General features: G+C 50.7%; 1 long non-coding RNA gene across 1 annotated transcript; it reads left to right on the top strand.

Moving 5' to 3' along the window:
- Window positions 1-776: 776 nt before the first annotated feature.
- On the top strand, window positions 777-12,671 carry LOC123440673. The gene is made up of 2 exons (XR_006630344.1): window positions 777-1,222; window positions 12,118-12,671. It is a non-coding gene; the product is annotated as an uncharacterized LOC123440673 (long non-coding RNA).
- The last annotated feature ends 1,537 nt before the right edge of the window (window positions 12,672-14,208 follow it).

The raw sequence follows: 14,208 nt of genomic DNA, 5'->3' as shown, positions 1-14,208 counted from the left end.
CATGCCAACTATTTGTATCTTTAATGTAAGACTATTTGTATTTGCAACGTTGCAAATTTGAAATATTTAAGAACTATAATGTTGTCTGACTTGATATGTATCGTATTTTTTGTCAACTGTTGTATGTCACTTGGATTAGATAGGAAAAAAAGGTATGCACATCCTCCATTTCTTTTCTGGCTCTGCCACTGCTCGCATGTGTCTACTCTTCACATACCAATGCATGGGGCAGCCTCATCTCAACAGCTGCTCCATGTTGGCTTTTTAATGCTCATAGACCTGGGTTACTTATTGGTAATGCATTATACTGATGACTACGAGGAATGGCATGCTTAAGTTTGATCTCGTAGAGCAAAGCCTAGCCGTGCTCAGCGGGCCACCGGTTAAAAAGTCATTTCTTCCATAGTCAGATCATCCAAGTTAAGGATGGCATTGCTGGCTTCGCCGTATTATCTTATCCACACTTTCAAATTTTGGCAGAGGAATATCAATGGTCATGGTGTCGCCAGATGGATGCAATGGAAGATCATTGAAATGCATAGTATTCTTGTGCTCCCGCCTCAGATTGTCAGTGACGCGGGAACTACTATACTAGGATATTCAGAGGATGTTGATGCGTTTTTTATATATGTGGATATCAATTTCTATCGAGCTCTTTTACGGTGATTGGCGAGTTATGAATCGTAATTTTGTGTAACTCCGTTTTTTATTTTTCTGACCGTTAGATCTGAAAAAATAATTTAAAGATTTTTTTAATAAAAAGGGTACAATGGTAAATGAGTAACCAAATGCTTGTTCCGTTCGGTTCCTCATCGCACTTTGGTCGCCCGTCCCGTCGAATAGCCGCCGCCGTCGCCGTCCTTCCTGCTCTTAGACGGCTGCTCGGTGCGCCGTTCCGATCAAGCAATCCCGTGGCGGCCCCGATCCAGGCAAGTCCGCCACCCTGGTCTCGCTCCTGCCGCCAGGAACTGCAAGCCCTCCGTTGCGGCGCGCCGAAGCCTCCGCTGCCCCATCGCCCCCAGCAGCGCCTCGCTCCATCGACAACCTGCTCGCGCCCGTCGACTCCTGCCTTCCTCCTCCCCGTTCCCTCAACCCCCACCACTCCTGCCTTCCTCCTCCCCGTTCCCTCAACCCCCGGCTCAATCTGTATCTATTTGCTCTATTAGCTCTTCTTCTTTCTGGATCTCTTTGCTCTGAAGTACTGTCACAGTGTTGGGAACAGGTATTCCAAATTTTGGGACAAGTCTTTTGGCCATTTTCATTTTGAGATCTTAGTTAAATTAAATTACTTGGTGTTTAGATAAATCATCAATATGAGGATCGTAGGTTCTGCGCAGAAACTTGTGCAGAAACTTGTCAGAGATCTATTAGCTAAACGAGAGAGGGAGGATAGAACCGCCGATATGTATTATGCATGGCTGTTACAGGTACATATAGAGCCGACCCCCTCGCCTGGTCTCCCGAGTGGATAGGCACGCAGGCCATCGTGGAGAGGCGGTTGGGATCCTGAAGACTAGGACTAGATACAACAATATTGCATGGTACATGTACAAGTGTATGGTACGTTAACACCCTCCGTAGTCGGAACTCCTCCAGGATGGATGTTCAGACTAGACCGGAAGTCCTCAAACACGGCTGTTGGTAGTCCTTTGGTGAACACATCTGCAAACTGGGAACTTGTAGGCACGTGCAAAACGCGGGCTTCGCCTAGAGCCACACGATCACGAACAAAGTGCAGGTCAATTTCGACATGCTTGGTGCGTTGATGTTGGACGGGGTTGGTGGAGAGGTATGTCGCGCTGATGTTGTCGCAGTAGACAACGGTGGCGCGAGTGGCGGGGCGACGAAGCTCGTGAAGGAGTTGACGAAGCCAGGTGGTCTCGGCGACGCAGTTGGCAACACCGCGGTACTCCGCCTCGGCACTAGAGCGTGAAATAGTATGTTGTCGTTTAGACGACCAGGAGATCAAGTTTGAGCCGAGAAAGACACAAAAACCTGATGTAGATTTCCGAGTGTCGGGACAGCCGGCCCAATCAGCGTCGGAGTAGGCGATGAGCTCGTGAGAGGAAGAGCGATAGAACTGTAACCCGAAGTGGGCCGTGCGTTTGAGATAACGCAAGATCCGCTTGACGAGCTGGTAATGGGAGGAGCAGGGGTGCATGCATGAATAGGCAGGCTTGCTGTACAGCGTATGCAATGTCAGGCCGAGTGAGGGTGAGGTACTGAAGCGCCCCGGCGATGCTCCGGTACAAGGTTGGGTTGGAGAGAGGGGTGCCATCAGATGCAGAGAGTTTGGATTTGGTGTCTACAGGGGTGGATATGGGGTTACAGTTTAACATGTTGGCGCGATCCAAAATCTCAAGGACATACTGTTGTTGAGAGAGGAACAAGCCAGAGGTGTTGCGTGTGACGTTGACACCAAGGAAATGGTGAATGTCGCCGAGATCAGACATGGCAAATTCGGTTTGAAGGGAGGTGATGATGGAATGTAGGGTGGATGTTGTGTTGGCAGTGAGAATGATATCGTCGACATAGAGGAGAAGATATGCAACCGAATTGCCATGATGATATGTAAAGAGAGAGGTATCACATTTGGACGCCACAAAGCCTAAGGAGACAATGTATGACTGGAAACACAAGAACCACGTGCGAGGAGCCTGTTTGAGTTCGTAGAGGGATTTGTGGAGGAGACATACGTGATGAGGGTGGGAGGGGTCGACGAAGCCAGAAGGTTGAGTGCAATATACCGTCTCACCGAGATCACCGTCTAGGAATGCGTTCTTGACGTCCAGTTGATGGATTGGCCAAGATTGGGCGGTGGCGAGGCTAAGGACAACACGCACCGTAGCTGGTTTAACAACCGGGCTAAATGTTTCCGTGTAGTCGATGCCCTCCTGTTGCGTGAAGCCACGAAGTACCCAGCGGGCTTTGTACCGAGCAAGGGTGCCGTCGGGGTTGAACTTGTGACGGAAAATCCACTTTCCGGTGACCACGTTGACACCTGCAGGTCGAGGAACCAATCTCCAAGTTTTGTTCTTAAGCAAAGCATGAAATTCATCTAGCATAGCATCGTGCCAATGGTGATCCTGGAGGGCAGATTTATATGAGGAAGGGATGGGAGAAATAGGAGACGTGGTGGTTGCGGTGAGGGAAAAAAGTTTGCGTGGCTGTACAAAGCCTCGTTTGGCCCGGGTGGTCATGCGATGCGAATTTACAGGAGGGGGGACAGGAACGACAGAGCGACGTGGTGGGGAGGGAGCCGGTGGCACAGGCTGCGAGGTAGATGTGGTGGGGCTGGGAGCCGAGGCGGTGTGGGAATCAGTGGAGGGCCCGGCGGGCGATCCGAGCGGGAAGGAGGCGTCAGAGGCGACAAGTCCAGGAGATGTCGTAGCGGGCGAGTCGTGGGGCGACGGGTGTGGGGCAGCGGTTGGAGCGGACGAGGCAGTAGGGGTGGTGGGGCGATCTGGAAACGCGTGCGGAGCGCGGGTTGGTGGAGCGCTGGGTGGGAAAGCGGGGGTACGTGCGCTGCGATCCGAGGTAGGTGGAGCGCTTGGCGGGAAAGCGGGGGTACAGGCGCTGCTGTCCGAGGTAGGTGTGGAGGGAATCCCGGGGGCGATTGCGCGCAGGTGGCGGCCAGGCACGGGATCCGGTGCGGTTGGTGGGTGTGTGACTGGTTGTGTGGGGGGCGTGTATGGAAAGGTTGTTTCATCAAAAACAACATGCCGAGACACAATGACTTTGCGAGTTTGGAGATCGAAACACCGATACCCCTTGTGTTCAAGAGGGTAACCGAGGAACACAAAACGGGTGGAGCGAGGAGCTAATTTGTGTGGTGTGGTGGCATATAAGTTGGGGAAACAGAGACAACCGAAAACGCGAAGGTGATCGTATCGGGGTTGAACGCCGGTGAGAAGATAGTAGGGTGTGTGGGGTTGGGTGGTGATGGATGGACGGCGGTTGAGTAAGTGCGTGGCGGTGTGGAGAGCCTCGACCCAAAAGGGCGGTGGTAAGTGGGCATGGAGAAGTAGCGTGCGGAGGACGTCATTGGTTGTACGGAGCATGCGTTCGGCTTTGCCATTTTGGGGGGAGGTATGGGGGCACGAGAGACGGTAGGTGATGCCGTGGGTGGAAAAAAAAGGTGCATAGGGAGGTGTTGATGAATTCGCCGCCATTGTCACATTGCATGCATTGTATGAGTGTGTGAAATTGGGTGTAGATGTAAGTGAAGAAGTGTTGGAGAGTGGGGGATGTGTCGTCTTTGTTGCGGAGGGGAAACGACCACGAGTAGTGAGAAAAGTCATCAAGAACAATGAGATAATATTTAAACCCAGAGAAGCTAATAATGGGCGATGTCCAAAGATCACAATGAATAAGTTGAAACGGCGCAGTGGTACAATTATTGAGGGAGGAAAAGGATAAGCGAGGTTGACGCCCTAATTGGCAAGAGGTACAGGGGGAGCGAGCAACATTATTACAATCGGGTAAGAAAGTGCGAGAAAGGAAATCTAAGGAGGCTTTGCCCGGATGGCCAAGCCGTTGATGCCACAAGTCGTCGGTGGTGGTGAAGGCAGCCAGCTTGCCGAATGAGGAGGAGGTGCCGTAGAAGGGGTACAGCGGGCCGGGACTACTGGACGTCATGAGCGGAGTCCTGGTGTGGAGGTCCTTCACAAAGAAACCATGAGGGTTAAGATTAACAGAAACCTTATTGTCAGTAGATAACTTGCGAACAGAAATAAGGTCTTGGACAATGCCCGGGCAAACAGCCATGTCTTTGAGAGAAAGGTTGGTGGGAGGAAGAGTAGTGGAACCCGTTCCGATGATGGGAAGGCGATCACCATTGCCAACAATGATACTAGGAGAAAAATGCTTCGGGAAAGGACGAAACGAGGAGAGGGTGCCAGGATTACCGGTGACGTGCGTGGATGCGTCGGAGTCGAGGATCCAGTCGCTGCTGTGAGGAGGGAGCCCGTGCTGGCTATAGGCCTAATGAAGGAGGGCAGCATGGTCCCATGATGGCGCAGGGAACTGGTAGGGCGACGGAGGAGCCGGAGGTGCAGTTGATGTAGATGGGCCAGAGAGCATCAGGGGATACGCCTGGGAGTGGACGCCGGGGCGTGGTCCGAGGACGCCGACGACGTTAGGAGGAATCCAGCCAGGGCGTGGGGCGGGCAGGGCCATGCCATACGGGGCAAAGTACCCCGTCCATGGTGTGGGTGGTGTGGAGGAGGACCCGCGGCCACCGGAGTCAGGACGGCCACGGCCGCGACCACCTTGGCGACCACGACCGCGGCCACGATCGCCTCCGCCGTTGCCACGGCCGCTAGTGCCACAGCCGCCAGAGCCACGGTCGCCAGTGCCACGATCGCCGCGGTCACCGCGGTCGCCGCAATCTCCGCGATCGGACGCCGAGCCGGAGCCGCCGGAGATGGTGAGGGCGGAGGAGCTGGCCTCTGCCGCACGGAGGTTGATGGTGTACTCGGCGAGGTCGAGACGGGAGCGAGCGACGTCGAAGGGCGGCAGCGGTGACTGATCCCCCAAGATGGTGCGGATCGTGTCGAACCGGTTGTCCAGACCATGAAGAAGTTGCATGGTGAGGTCATGGTCAGACACCGGGTTACCTGTGTCAGCAAGGCCGTCCGCAAGGGTCTTCAGACGGCGGGCGTAGTCGGACACGGAGAGGTCGCCTTGCTTCAGGTTCCGGTACTGCCGAGTGAGGTGGAGTGTCACGCCCAAGATGCGACCCTATCCTCAATTTAGCACGAGGGCCTCGTCAGGGATAGAAGCGCATCTCGTCGTGTCGCAAGAATGGATATCGTTACAAGTACATGTACTGAAAGGAAGAGATATATAAAGAGTTGGCTTACACTCGCCACAATCTACATCAGAGTCACATCTGTACATTACATAACATCAAGAGTGAGAGCAGGGTCCGACTACGGACGAAAACAAACGACAAAAGAAGAACGACGTCCATCCTTGCTATCCCAGGCTGCCGGCCTGGAACCCATCCTAGATCGATGAAGAAGAAGAAGAAGAAGAAGAAGAAGCAACTCCAAATGAACAATCAACGCGCTCGCGTCAAGTAACCTTTACCTGTACCTGCAACTGGGGTTGTAGTATTCTGTGAGCCACAGGGGACTCAGCAATCTCATTTCCAAAGGTATCAAGACTAGCAAAGCTTAATGGGTGAGGTATGGTTAAGTGGTGAGGTTGCAGCAGCGACTAAGCATATATTTGGTGGCTAACTTACGAGTATAAGAAATAAGAGGGGGGAGATCTACGCATAACGGACGTCACTACAGATGATCAAAAGAATGATCCTGAACACCTACCTACGTCAGACATAACCCCACCGTGTCCTCGATCGGAGAAGGAACTCACGAAAGAGACAATCACGGTTACGCACACAGTTGGCAAGTTTTAATTAAGTTAACTTCAAGTTATCTAGAACCAGTGTTAAACAAAGCTTCCACGTTGCCACATAACCGCGGGCACGGCTTTCCGAAAGATTTAACCCTGCAGGGGTGCTCCAACTAGTCCATCACAAATTACCACAAGCCGCATAGAAATCCTCAATCACGAAGCTCGCGATCTCGTCGGAATCCCTAGTGGAAAACCTCAACTCTGAGATTACCCAAAGCATCACCGGAGTCCCGATGCACAAGATATCTCGTCAAAGGTAAAACTAATCCAGCAAGGCCGCCCGACGTGTCGACGATCCCGATAGGAGTCGCGTACCTCGTTCTCAGGACACGACGGATGGGTCACACTAGGAGTACCAAACCTCGGGTTGCCCCGCGGTGGCCCCGTAGTCTGCCAATTTGGATCAATACTCATGAGGAGCACTGGCCCGGGGTTGATTAAATTATCCTCGGGGTCCGGAAAGTCCCTATGCAATTTTATTAGGTGTTTAGGCAAATGTAGTACCAAAGTTGGGCCTTGCCAGACCAGTCTTAATCAAAAACGAATTATCAAGGGGGTCCCCATAACAACCCCGATCGTGTTAGGAGCGCTCATTTATGGAACATAACACCGGTAGCCGAAACTAAGGGGGCAAAGGTGGAACAAAACACCAGGCTAGAAAGGCCGAGCCTTCCACCTTTTACCAAGTATATATGTGCATTAAATTAGATAGCATTTAATATGGTGATATAACAATGAACCCATGCTTTCTCATGGAAGCGACTGCACCTGCAACTAGCAACGCTAACAACAGGGTTAAGCAAGCAGTAACATAGCCAATCAGTGGTTTGCTAGGTCGAACAGGTTGAAGGTTTCATGGCATTGTTGAGAGGCTGACATTTAACATGTGGTAGGCAACGAGACATCATCGATAGAAGCGATAAAACTAGCATGGCAATGATAGTAATGGTATCTGGGGAAATGATCATCTTGCCTGAGATCCCGCTTGGAAGAAGAATGCCTCCGTGAAGCAGACGAACCGACGTAGTCGAACGGGTCCTCACAATCCGGCAAGCGTGCGGAGCTCTATCGAGACGAAGCAAACCGGAAACACAAATATCAACACACGAAATTCACCACACGATGCACAACACATATGATGCATGAGCTACTGAATACATGCAAGTCACGGCATGACAATTCACAACAAACAAACACTACACATTAAGTGAAGTTCAATATGCACGAGTTGCATATTGACGAAACTCCACGGTAATTATTTAGTTCGCTCCCGGTTATCTACACGGCAATATTAATGTTGTCAAACATGCAAGAGGTGAAGCGGATATTAAACTACTTATCTAGGCATTTTAAGTGAGGTCGGAAATGACATATAGCACCTCCGAAATGACCCCACGTGTTAATTTACAATTCTGTCCAGATCTGAACTAATGCATTTAATTGGTTGTTAAACAGCAAAACAAATAGGTTCACGTGATTCTACGCGTCAAGGCAAGCAACCTACACGTAAAGAACATCTCCAACGGAGCTACGGATCAAAAGTTACAAGCACCGCAAGATATGATGGCATGAATGCAAAATGTGTGCAACGGCGGCTACGAGCACTTCAACACATTCAAACAGCAAGAGAAAATGAAACTACACGAGATTCTAAGCAAGTCTCGTGTAGGACACGATCAAATCGGAGCTACGGTTCAAAAACTACGAGCAAAACAAGAAAACACTACAATCTGCCAAAATCAGCCACATAGCAACTTCTACGCCCCACAACTACGGCTACACAACTCCGATGAGATCAAGCAAGGCATGGCACGGAAGAGGGCAAAACGCACTACTACAAACATCTAACAACAACTAGCGTGGCAGCAAGGAGCACTAGGAAAAGAAGACACAAAATGGCATCCCACACACTATTTCGGACTTAGTGAAAATTACACCTCATGAAAGTGCAGTTTTCAGCCTGAGGCAATATTGACAGCAGCAAAACCTATAGCTACAGGTCTCCAAATGGCATGAAACTTAACAGCATGCTAGAGAAACATAAGGGGTACAACTAATTCCATTGGACCAACCCCAAAAGAGCTACAGATCACAAGCTAGAAGCGAAACAAAACAGCAACAAAATAATATCAGAACCCAGACTTAGAAATATTTCAGCTCCTCTGAAACAGCACTATTCAAGCAACTTAAGGGCAGTCAAACAACACCTAAACATGCACTTCTCTTGCAACTAAAAATACTAGAGGCTAAACAAAACATCCAAGATCAAATCACTAGTTGACAACTAACTCAAACGAGGCCCGGAATAAAACCTACGGATTAAACAAAAGGGCTTCACGACAAAATATCTCGCGAACTAACTTCCTCAAAAGCTAAAACTAATTGCACAGAAAAATCCATGGGATTTTTCTACCCCGGAAACATATATAATATGTGGGGTTTGCAACCCAAAATAACGCTACACGATAATGCGAGACAATACCTCTAAACGGGAAAATAAACTACCGGCAAAACCCTACACGGAAAAAAAATACGAGTGACCGCTCTAAAATACGTAGAAATATGGTCCCTAAAACATGGACATTAACTCTATGGCATACGGGCAATCCGGATACGCACGGAAATTAACTACGGAATGGATCCTAGTTAAACAGCACGTAAAACGAGGCATTAGGCACTCTAAACAGCGTTAAACAAATATGCAAGTTTCAAAATCAGATTCTACGTGAAATTCTACACCAAAACGATATACGATACATCGCGAACGGACTTACGGATATTAAACTACGGACGTTTAAATATACGTCTAGATTCTGGAATTAATTAAATCCTAAAAACCTAAATGGGCCAAAAAGGCAGCGATAAATAGCAAAATAATAAAAAGGCGGGGAATAGCTCACCTTGGGCCAGCTCGGGCCGGCCTGGGGCGATTGGTTCGGGCCGACCGGAGTCGGTGGCCGACTGGGCCAGCGAGCGGGCAGGGAGGCGGCCCACGGGGAGGCGCGGGGCCGGCTGAAGGGGGCTGCCGTTGCTGGGCCTCGGGGTCCGGCTGGAGCGACGGGAGGCCGGCCCAGGAGCGGCAAGGCGGCCCAGGCGCGGCGCAGCGCAGCGGCTCGGGCAAGGCGACGGCTCCCTTGGACTGGAGCTCGGTTCGCTCGACCCGAGCACTTCAGGGCGATGGCGGCGGCGACTCCGTCGAGCCCCGGTGGCTGCCGACGCAAGGGATGGCCGGATCCAGTCCTCGACCACCGGATCTGGGCAGGGCGGCGGCCGGCGGTTGCGGAAGGCCGACGGGCGACGGCGCACCGGAGACCTCGCTGCAACACACCTCGGCAGCCATGGGGTTCGAGGGCGACGGCGGCTCGGGGAGGCGACCCCTCGGCTCTCCGGCGAGCGGCGGCCGGAGGGCAAGGCGGCGGGGCTGGCAGGGCAAGGGCCGGCGGCGGCTGCTGGCCGGCGCGGCGGCGCGGGAGAGGGAGCCATGGGGGAGGCGCGGCTCGGGCAGGAAGAACGTGGGCGGCGGCGGCTGCAGCCCGGGCGGCGGCCGGATGGGCCTCGGCGGGCCGCGCGCGGGCTCGGGCGGGCCGGCGGCGCTGGTGGGGAGAGGCTGCTGCGGCTAGGGTTACGGTTTGGTAGGTGGGGCGCGGAAAACGAGGCAGGGAAGAGGGGTTGTCCATAAATTAAGGAGGAGGGGGTATTTATAAGGAAAAAAGGGGGCTCGGTTAACCGGAATCGCGCTCCGGATCCAACCGCGGGGTCGGATTCGGACGATTCCGAACGCGGGAACGGGTACGTGACCATGTAGAGGGGTATCCGGAGACGAGAGGGAGAACGGGCGACGCGGCACGAATTTAAAAACACCGACAGACGTCCGACGAATAACCGAAGACGGTGCCGCTACGGTCGACCGTTCGGGTACCAGTCGGTCTCCGATCACGACGAAATTCGACAGGCGGCCTAGCTACATCTAATCGCGACCGCGTGCCATGTTTCACCTCGATCAGAGAGAGTTTTAAACGCGCTTTAAAAACAGGGTTTCGACGATGCCGCGGGCGCGTGCGTGTGCGTTCGAGCTCGGATCGGACAACGACGAGAACCGGCGACTACTAACGAATGCAAGTTTTGAAAACTGGCGGCAACGGAGATGCCGATGCAATGCATATGATGCGCATGATGCGATGATGATGCGGCAACTGAAAATACCCACACGACGAAAACGGAAAGAAAAGGGGAAGCTTCTGGAACGTCGGTCTCGGGCTGTCACATGGAGGTAGCGAGCACCTTGGTTGGCCAGGAAGTAGTCCTTGATGCGAGTCCAGGCGGTGTACGCGTCGACGGCGCCACCCATGATGAGCTCGAGCAGGTTGTCGGAGAGGGTGAAGTAGATCCAGAGCATGAGCCGCTGGTCGACGGCCAGCGAGTCGGCATCGGGGTTGGGAGGCGGCGGGCGCGTGACGTGGTCCTGGACACGGTACTGGAGGAGGACGAGGTTGAAGAACATGCGCCACTTGGTGTAGTTGTTCTCGGCTGGATCAAGTTTGAACTTGACATGGTTGGAGATGTGGTCGTTGTGGATGCTGAGGGGAGTTGCAGCAGGGGGTGGTGGGGGAGGTTGCAGCTCGGTGATGATCTCAGAGGTGTGAGAGGAAGCAGTAGCAGGGGGCGGTAGAGGAGGAGAGGTCACCGGCGGAGAGGATGGAGAGGTGGAGTTGACAACCGGGGGTGGGAGGTCGCCGAAGATGTCTTCGAACGCCATAGCGTCTGATACCAAGCTAAACGAGAGAGGGAGGATAGAACTGCCGATATGTATTATGCATGGCTGTTACAGGTACATATAGAGCCGACCCCCTCGCCTGGTCTCCCGAGTGGATAGGCACGCAGGCCATCGTGGAGAGGCGGTTGGGATCCTGAAGACTAGGACTAGATACAACAATATTACATGATACATGTACAAGCGTATGGTACGTTAACACTATTGCGCACAAACTTAGTTAAATTTTGAGATCTATTGTGCAGAAACTTGTCAGGGATTCTGCACCTGTGTTAAGGGAGACTGCAACACATAATCTGGCATTTTTTACTTTCTTTGTTTCCAAACATGGATAAATATTATGAGGTCAAACTAAGTCTCAGTAATGCTCAGAATCAGTGAAGGAGTGGAAACTTTATTTCAGTGTATTAGCTAAATGCTTGTTTTGTTGTGGGCTAATATTTGGTTACGAGAGCTTGAAAGGTAGCAAATCACTGAAAGATAATATTCCTCTAGAAATTGCCTAAAATTCTGTTTGTTTGTTAGGTTGAGGAGCTATTGTTCTGGGAATCTGCGACAATTTTGAGAAGCCATCATCATAGTCCACAGCAGATTCTGAAATTTGAACTTGGGTCCAAAGTTGGCATGATTCAACTATTTAGTTTGCATGGTTCTGCACCTGCAGATTCTAGGGGATTTTTGAACTTTTTGTAAATTTTAATATGAGCTCTGCATTTGAAGCAGAGCTGAACGCAAACTCTGAATCTTTCATCTACCTTGTGTGAACTCTGAAACTTATTATACCCAATTCAGGTGTAACTTACAAATGTATATAAGTTTTTTTTTCTTTTCATGCAGGAGTTAACTTTTGTTTTGTGTTTAATCCTTTGTAAGCTCTGATTCGTTCCATCTTTGTCTGATGTTACCTTGATTGTTTCATTCAGGTAGTATACATGTACAATGTCGGAATCAGCAGGCTCCCGGCCGGTGCAAGATCAGATACACGGTGTCCAGTGGGGCTGGGGAGCCGTCAGCCGTGTTCTACGCCGCGCCGCCGAGGTGAAGCATCTGCGCAAAGGAATGATGGCAGAGTGCGGATAGAATTAATAGGACGCGTGCTGCCGCATTGCTGCCATGCTCTTGCGAGTCGTGATTGAACCGATGAGACTTTTATAGGCTGCTGTTTATTTAGCTCGGTTCTGCTTCGCTAGTCGTGCTGTTTTCACTCGTATGTAGTATTATTTAGCTCAGTTCTGGTCAAGTAGTTCAGCACGCTTACGGTGATTGTTCCTTGCCCCGAAAAGTAAGAAACTGCTTTGATTCATTTGCTGCACTTGCAACTTATTTTCGACCCTCTGTAAACATTTGATTCCTTTCTGTAGAGCCTTGAATGTTCTGAATAAATTCATTTTTTTTTGGTGTAGCTCTGAGTATCTGATATGTACTTGGAATGGAAATACAATATGGAATATTTGTTGTCCAGAAGTAGTTTTGGTGATGTGATTGTGGTCTGAATGTGCATGCATCAAGAAAAGAAAGCAGCTAGCTGATGCCTACGATGACCAGGTTCATGGCAAATATTCTTTGAAGCTGCTGCCCGACGGGGGTTTCGAAGTAGTTTTTCTCCGACTCCGCCAACTGTTCTAGAACTTCTTCGGCGCGTTGGCATCACCGATGACACTGGCATCACCGATGACACCGTGCGTGCCAGTTTTCATATTTTTCTGACGCTCGATGCAATTGTTAGGAATTTCCTGGTGAAAAACCCTAAAACACCGGCCGAATGTGACGCAACGTTCGTTCGGTGTCCGATTTCGTTCCAGCCTTGCGTGAGGGCTTAAGTTGGCCATCCCCACATGTGTGCACGGTTTCTTGCAATTGCATGCATGCGGTCACGTACACCATGTGCAACCAGCACCGTTTCGGTATGTCCGAGGGGGGTTCCGAAGTAGTTTTTTTTTTCGACTCCGCCAACTGCTTCAAAACTTTTTCCATGCGTGATGCATCATCAACGACACCGCGCGTGCCATTTTTCATATTTTTCCGATGCTCGATGCATTTGCTAGGAATTTCCCGATGATGTGTTCGTGCGCGAACAATGGTGACAGAAAAAAAATATTATAAGTATTTTAACACTGTTGACTGGTTTGCAGCTAAAAGTTAATTCTGATCGAATTAATGGAGCAACGAATTTTTGTTGTTGTGAAAGAATAAACTCTAATCAGGTCGCATATCTATAGTCCATCCTAAATAGTCTCCTGGTCAACTTCCATATCCCCCATTATCAGCCCCTAAAGGCATGTACAATGGAGGCAGTACCAAGGTGCTGCCACAGCCCATCCACATCAGCCCATGAAAATGAGACTACTATTTAAGCCTGCATCGATCCATCGCAGCAATAGCTTCATGACGTCGTCAAACGCGGCAGCTACTGCATTTTGTTGTACCATGCGTGAGATAGAGAAGCTCGCCTCTCTCTTCTTTCCTCCCTATATGTTCCCTTTTCTCATGTTTCTTTTCCTTCTTTCATCTCTCTCCTCACTTTATCAAGTGAAGAACCCGCCTCCTCTGCAAGCGACCGTTCGGTCTGCAAGGCATACGCTGAGCCACCAACATGGCATCCGAGCCTAGTTGGCTCTGCGGGGCAGCGGTATGGGGCATACCGTTGGCCATGCCCTAATAACTGCAGCCCGTCCTAAATATCCTCCTGGTCCACTCCCATATCCTCCAATATCAGCGTCCAATAACTGCCTTACCCGGCTCAAACGCTGACTCTCAGCCCATATTCAAAAAAAAGACATGTATCACATTAAAAAAAAGACATATATCGGCCTAAGATTGCAGGCGAAATGACAGATCTGCCCTTTTGGAGAATAACTAGCCTCACCTTAATTTTGTAATGGTCCCATCGTTATTTGTACTTTCATGTAATTTTAGTCTCGTAACTCCTTGTAACTCCTATTTCTTCACCGTTTGATCGGAGTGGATGAACGGTCCCTAAAATAGCCAATCATCGTAACAGTTGTAATTTCTAT

This window comes from Hordeum vulgare, chromosome 3H, assembly GCF_904849725.1.
Source record: "Hordeum vulgare subsp. vulgare chromosome 3H, MorexV3_pseudomolecules_assembly, whole genome shotgun sequence".
Taxonomy (NCBI): domain Eukaryota; kingdom Viridiplantae; phylum Streptophyta; class Magnoliopsida; order Poales; family Poaceae; genus Hordeum; species Hordeum vulgare.
Note: the sequence above shows the minus strand (reverse complement) of the source record. Positions and strands in the feature narration are given on the sequence as shown.